The sequence below is a fragment of the Podarcis pityusensis genome (genome assembly GCF_964106645.2).
Source record: "Podarcis pityusensis genome assembly, chromosome: 5".
Classification (NCBI taxonomy): Eukaryota; Metazoa; Chordata; class Lepidosauria; order Squamata; family Lacertidae; genus Podarcis; species Podarcis pityusensis.
This window is the reverse complement of record NC_138032.1, coordinates 82866581-82872973: the sequence shown is the minus strand read 5'-3', so window position 1 is coordinate 82872973 and position 6393 is coordinate 82866581. Positions and strand designations below refer to the sequence as shown.

Here is a 6393-nt window from a genome sequence, read left to right as displayed (position 1 = left end):
ATTCATTTTCAGTGCCTGGAGCCAAAAAGCATAGTAAGTGGGCTCAGCTTCCATCTTAATGTAGTCTCTCTTTTTTGTAATGATTTTTATTAAATCTTCCAAATTATTGCATAACTCCAATCACACACCTCTCTTTTTTTGTTACACATTTTCTTCTTGACTTCCCATCCCTCCTTTCTTGATGTTTTTTTAATTCCCCCTTAATAGCCGCACTAAAACACATCTATATTTATTTTCTGAGCTCCCAATTTTCTACAAATCCCTTTTCTTTCCTCTAAATAAGTAAATAATCACCATTTACACCTCTGGGGAAAGGTGGGTGGTATTCAACTAAGTTTTACGTACACATTGAAATTAATGAACATGTCTTGTTGTACGCTGAAAGAAAATTATATGAAAATGATGTACTGGTGGTATTTGACTCATAGTAAGCTAGCAAAAATGTATAAAACAAGTACAAATACCTGCTGGAAATGTAAAGAAAAAGAAGGTACCTTTTATCATATGTGGTGGTCATGTAAGGCAATAAAAGCATTTTGGGAAATGATATATAATGAATGGAAAAAATGTTTAAAATAACATTTATTTAAAAAAACCAGAAGCTTTTTTTATTAAGAATTGTAGGTACCGAGACCCCAAAGGAGCAGAAAAGACTTTCTATGTATGCAGAAACAGCTGCACAGATGCTATGAGCCCAGAGATGGAAAGAAGAAACAGTCCCTACCAGAGAGGAATGGTAAATCAAGCTATTGGAGTACGCCAAAATGGCAAAACTGACTGGAAAGCTCAGGAACCAAGAAGACAAAAACTTCAATAAAGAATGGGAAAAATTATAATTTATTTAGGAGATCACTGTAAGCAGATGAAAACATTAGAAGGATTTTAATAACACTTGTAATGTAGTAATTATCATGGACAACATGGAGAGATATAAAACATGGATTATGAAATAATATGCAGTTGAAAAGGTTGACAAAAGGACCCATGGAGGGGATGGTGGGAAGTCAGGAGATTCAGAGAAATCTCTAAAGATGGATATGTATTCTACACTTGTAAAAATCAAATAAAAATTATTTTTTAAAAAGGAGTAACGACCCCACTAATGGAGAGAAATGTAGGATGTTGGACAGGAAAACCAGGGGATCCTTTGGGAGGAAAGACCTTTAGCGATGATGTATTACGACAATCATTTTTGGTCTTTTCAAGTCTACCTTCAAAAAGGACAGGCATCGCTGTCTAAGCTTACCACAATATCCTTTTGTATCGGTCTGCTAGTGAGCCATGGAAATTTACTGCTCTGACCAAGATGGAGGCAAGGAGGTGTTTGCCCCTCTGATGTGATTTAATTGAGACCCAGATGAAGAGCAGCAGCCTAGCTGCCATAAATCATCCCTCCAGGCAAGCTGAGGAAATCAACCATAGAAGGTCTAATCAACGTACAGCCGGCAGTTAACCCCCGGCGCCTTGAGGTGAACATCTCACCCGGTGGAAGTCAATGGGAGCTTTGCCATGGACTTCAATTGGGGCCATGATTTGACCGCAGGCTTTTCATTGTGCTCGCTGAGCTGCCGTCGTTCCATGTCATCCCTCTGAAACGTTTAAGCTCCTCACACAGACCCGGGGTCAGGCAGTGCCTGATGAGAGCTGACCTAGAATCCTCGTAGCGCAACAGTCCAATTGTCTGAAATCATGTCGCCTTGTTCTGATGCGCAGAAGTCACCTCAGCCCTCGTGAAGTACACACAGCCAATTTCAACTGATTCTAGAGCCATAGATGCAGCGAGAAAAGCAACGGCGGTTTCTCGTGGCTCTGATATGTCAATGGGCCGTGCAGAGTTGCCCAACGAGAAAGAAATCTAGATTGTGAAAATACAATAATATGGGTTAAAAAAAAGAGAGGTTGCTGCTGAAATTCCACCAATCAATTGTGGGGGAACAGAAACCTACGCTCATCATCCATCCCCCCACAATAAAAAATCTAACTGGTAAGGTTTCAACTTTTCCATGCTTTGTCACTGTCCCCTTGCTTTGGCTCAGCCTTTGTATCCACGAGTCTCTTTCTGTTCCTTGCACTGATTCCCGCCCCCTTCCTAGTCTGCAACAAAATATTGATGCTGATCTTGCTTTTTTAACAAAATTAGTCTTAGGTCATTTACTTCCAATATAATTACTCTTGAGTTGCATTATCTGTAACTGGGATAAGAGCTATAAATGTTATGCGTCCAAGTATAATTTCATTTGCAGAGCTTTATGTGATCCCTGTCCCAAAGGACCCAGAGTACTTCTTCACATTGCACAACTTCGAACTTTTATTTCTTTTTTCCCTGTCTGAGTGTCTCTTGCCCTTTTATGAAACTAACTGCTGCAGTATAACTGACCCATTATAATTGGCCCATCAATAATACTCAGTGGGGATGACTTCCAATTGCCTAATTTTATGGTCAATTCTACAGGTGCATCAATTACATACTTAATATGTAGAAGAACAAAAATCATTGTATTACGGTTTTCAAGAAAATGTACTTTAAACTTTGCTGGACAACAGGGAAGACTGAAAATGCCCTTTATATGGCAGACAAGATCTTGAGGTTCATCCATGTAGTAGTGACTCTACCCGCCTAGAGCTTTCACTCATTTTTCCACCATTTTTGAAAGATCAGGCCCCCTAAACATGTTTGTTTGCATGTTTTCTGAGAACACCAAACATGTGACAGCAGCTGGCTTTGGAAGATCTCTAGCAGTTTGATGATGAAATGTGCTAAGAAGTAGCTCTGGAAGACTACCAGAATATCTCCATGGTTCTGGAGGACCGCAAGAATATCTCTGTTGTTTTGGAGTGGTTCTGGATGACTGCCAGAATGTAGCTGGCTGCATTCAGATTGTGGAGACCCTACCGTACAAAAAAGAGGTACCAGCCCATCACATGAAAAAACTTGCAACAATACAAAATGGCCTTGTTTACCTGTCAAGTGTTCTGAATTGCCAAGGGCTTGACAAGCTCCCTGTTTTTCAGACCCAAGCAGGCAGCAATACCAGATTTATCGAGCCTTTCATGAACAGCCCAAGTGGTCAGGGTTCAACTTGAACAGAAGAAAAACAACATACCTGGGATTACATAGGCTTACTGGTGAGACAGTATGGTTTCCAAGCTCTAATAGCTGTATTATTATCTTTTAGAAATTAGCCAGTTTGACATCACCTTGCAACATTATGGTGGAATCTTCAAATCCACTTAAAAATAAAATAAATAAAAACCCTTATTTGAAGGGCTGCATCTTCAAAGGGCCCGTTTCCAATGGCTCACTTGACTCCAAAACTATTTCCTCTATGAACACTTTTTTATTTTCTTGCTTTTTACACTTTTGTCCAATACTGAGAAAGCAAAATATAAGAGTATCCACATGATCAAACCCTGGCAAACTGAAATCCCCTGCATAATCTCTAAATTCATCAAGTGGCCCACCATGTCAATGCAAGCCTAGATAAAAAGAACTCCTGTTTGTTTGTTTTTGAATTCATGACTCATTAAGTAGTTTGGATGCTCCCCTCCAAGCAGTTTGGACTAGTAAGACATTAATGTATTTTCATAATGAGGAAGAGTGCACATTCTCAAAACTGGCCTAGCAGAATATTAATATCTAACCAGGTCACCACTGTGTTTACTATCAGGGCTGTCCCAATACGTTTTGCTGCCTTAGGCAGAGGAAAAGACTCTCTCTCTCTCTCTCTCTCTCTCTCTCTCTCTCTCTCTCACACACACACACACACACACACACACATACACGGACCACCATATTTCCCTGGACTTTACCAGAATTTCAAAGGCGGAACTGATGTTTGGGGGAGGATTTCTTAAAGGCAGCGCTTTGTCAATCAAATCAATTGAAAAATCGTGCCCAACAAGTTTTGGGGTGTCCTGGTTTTTACTTTTTGAAATATGGCAACCCTAAATGTACAGAAGTTGACTGGGCAATGGGATATCAGTCAGCAGGCTAGTTTAGAAGGTGTACGGCACACACCTCTGATCTCCAAAAGGTGGGAATGGCTAGGAGGCTCAGGAGAAAATGCTGGGCGGGCTGTCACTGTGGCCTCCCAGCATCTGCCGCCTGAGGCGAATGCCTCACTCTGCTGAACAGTAGGGCAGGCCCTGCTTATTGTTGTCTTCTTCATGCCATTCATGGTTTGTTCAGGCAGGATGCTAGTCACATTGTTGGCTGAACCAATTAAAGCTGTCAGGAGCTCACTGATGTTTTGGGGCTTGCTGCATAGGATTAAAAACGAGTGAGAATGAACATGAAGTAAACAATTGCTTGGTGTGTATGTGCGAGTTTGTGAGAGAGGAGGCCCCTTCTAATATGTCTGTTTGCTAAATAGCCAACAGAAAAAGGTCTAAGGGTCAACACAAAACATTTCACTATTAAAAAAAGAAAGGGGTTGCTGAAATAAAATACTAATGCCTCAACTAATCCTCTACCCTGGAGTTATCCTGGAGAGGTTGTGCTAAAATATTTCTGTTAATCATCACCACAACCACCACCATTATTTTATTTGTATACCACTATTCCACAAAAAGAATCATGCTCCAGGTGGCTTGCAACAAAGAAAGCAGGAATATACAGTGGAACCTCGGTTGTCAAACGCTTCAGAAGTCAAACACTTCGGCTTTAGAATGCCGACAACCCAGAAGTGAATGCTACCATTTTCGAATGTGCTTTGGAAGTCCAACAGCTCCTGAGACACATTTCTCCATTTTTTCAATGGATTTTGCTGACCAGCAATTGTGCCTTGGTTGTCAAACGTTTTGGAAGTTGAATGGTCTTCTGGAATGGATTACATTTGACAACCGAAGTTCCACTGTAGTACATCTCAAAAGCCACCACAAGAACACTTTCATAATAACATAATAAAACAACGACATGATAGCAAATATACCAACATACCCCCCCCCCATTACATTTCAGCACTATAGATATAACAAGATTACATTAAACCTCCCGGGCAATGGCCAATACAAGAAGTGAGATGGACAATCGCACCTTGGTCTCAGAAAGACTTCTTTCATGATGTTGCTCACAGTCCCCCTATCAGGCTTCCAAAGGCAGCAGGTGGGGTAGCTGGAAGCCCCCTGCCCATGACATTGCTCAAACAGTTTCAAGACAGGGTCCTTGAACACTACATGGGTTGACCTGTTGATATGAGTGGCTGTCTTTTCTGCAAGCCAAAGCCTCCATTTCTCTGACATCCACTTCATCTCCCACCCCACCCCACTCCTCTGCAGACCTCAGTAACCCCACTATAGTCTTTCTCCTCCATTAAACATTTTGTTATTGTGCTAATGTTCATCTAAATTTCACACTCAATCTTTCAAACGCTCAGGGTTGCCCAGCATGTTAAGGGAAAGAGGCCTTTGAGTCAAGAAAGAAAGAAATTCTGCAGCAAGTAATAGAAGATCACATACTAAAGGTCCCCCTAGTGACCAATTGCTTCATGTTTAACAGGATTATGTGCCTTCGTGATGTCTGACATTTGCATTGGTATTTCCATCTTTAATGCCTTTTCTCAGATGCTTCCTACCTTACACAGACACTTTTAATACCTGTAGCCTCTTGCTTTCCCCATGCTTAAAGCTTCATGGACACAGGGTGTTATGTACTGAGTTGAATAGGATCCAAACTGTAGCAGTCTGATTGGTCCTAGAACAATAGGATCCAAAAGGCAGCAGTCTGATTGGTCCTAGAACAATAGGATTCAGAATGCAGCAGTCTGATTGGTCCTAGAACAATGCAGCAGTATGATTGGTTGGCAGGAACCACCCAATCCTGCTCCAGATAGAAGTGAATCCACAACCTGATTGGCTTACAGTAGAATTCCAGAATTAGCCAATCATGTGCAGCCCATTGTGTAAATAATGTATATAAAGCAGATACTGTGAGGGGACATTTATTCATTCCTCCTCACCACTATGAGCTGAATAAAGAGCATGAAATCACTTTGCGACTCTGAGTATATTTCACTGGCGACGAAGGTGGGATCCCGCTGAGCTGACTGCCACACACAGCACCGCAGCACCGCCAACTGCCGCACCGCTGCCTCGCACCGTGTATCCAGGCTTCAGCTCCGGGGCACAAGGAACTCAGAATGGCAGCCAACAGCAGCTTCTCGCCATTCAACCCAGCATCTGGAGACTGGGAAGCGTACGCCTCCCGTTTCACCTTCCTCCTAGAAGCCAAAGGGGTCACCGACGAAGAAGACGCCAAGAAGAGGGCGATATTCTTCAGCGTCTGCGGAGAGGAGACGTTTGAAATCGCCCGGGCTCTCCTTGCGCCTGAAGACGTCGCTACTGTTCCATACAAAACAATAATGGAACAGCTGAAGGGGCACTTTTCGCCGCAGC

General features: G+C 42.1%; 1 long non-coding RNA gene across 1 annotated transcript; it reads right to left on the bottom strand.

The window, feature by feature from the left end:
• Window positions 1-819: 819 nt before the first annotated feature.
• On the bottom strand, window positions 820-5640 carry LOC308477381. Its single transcript, XR_013986523.1, has 2 exons — window positions 5574-5640; window positions 820-1855 (listed from the first exon to the last, which is right to left on the bottom strand). It is a non-coding gene; the product is annotated as an uncharacterized lncRNA (long non-coding RNA).
• Between the last annotated feature and the right edge of the window lie 753 nt (window positions 5641-6393).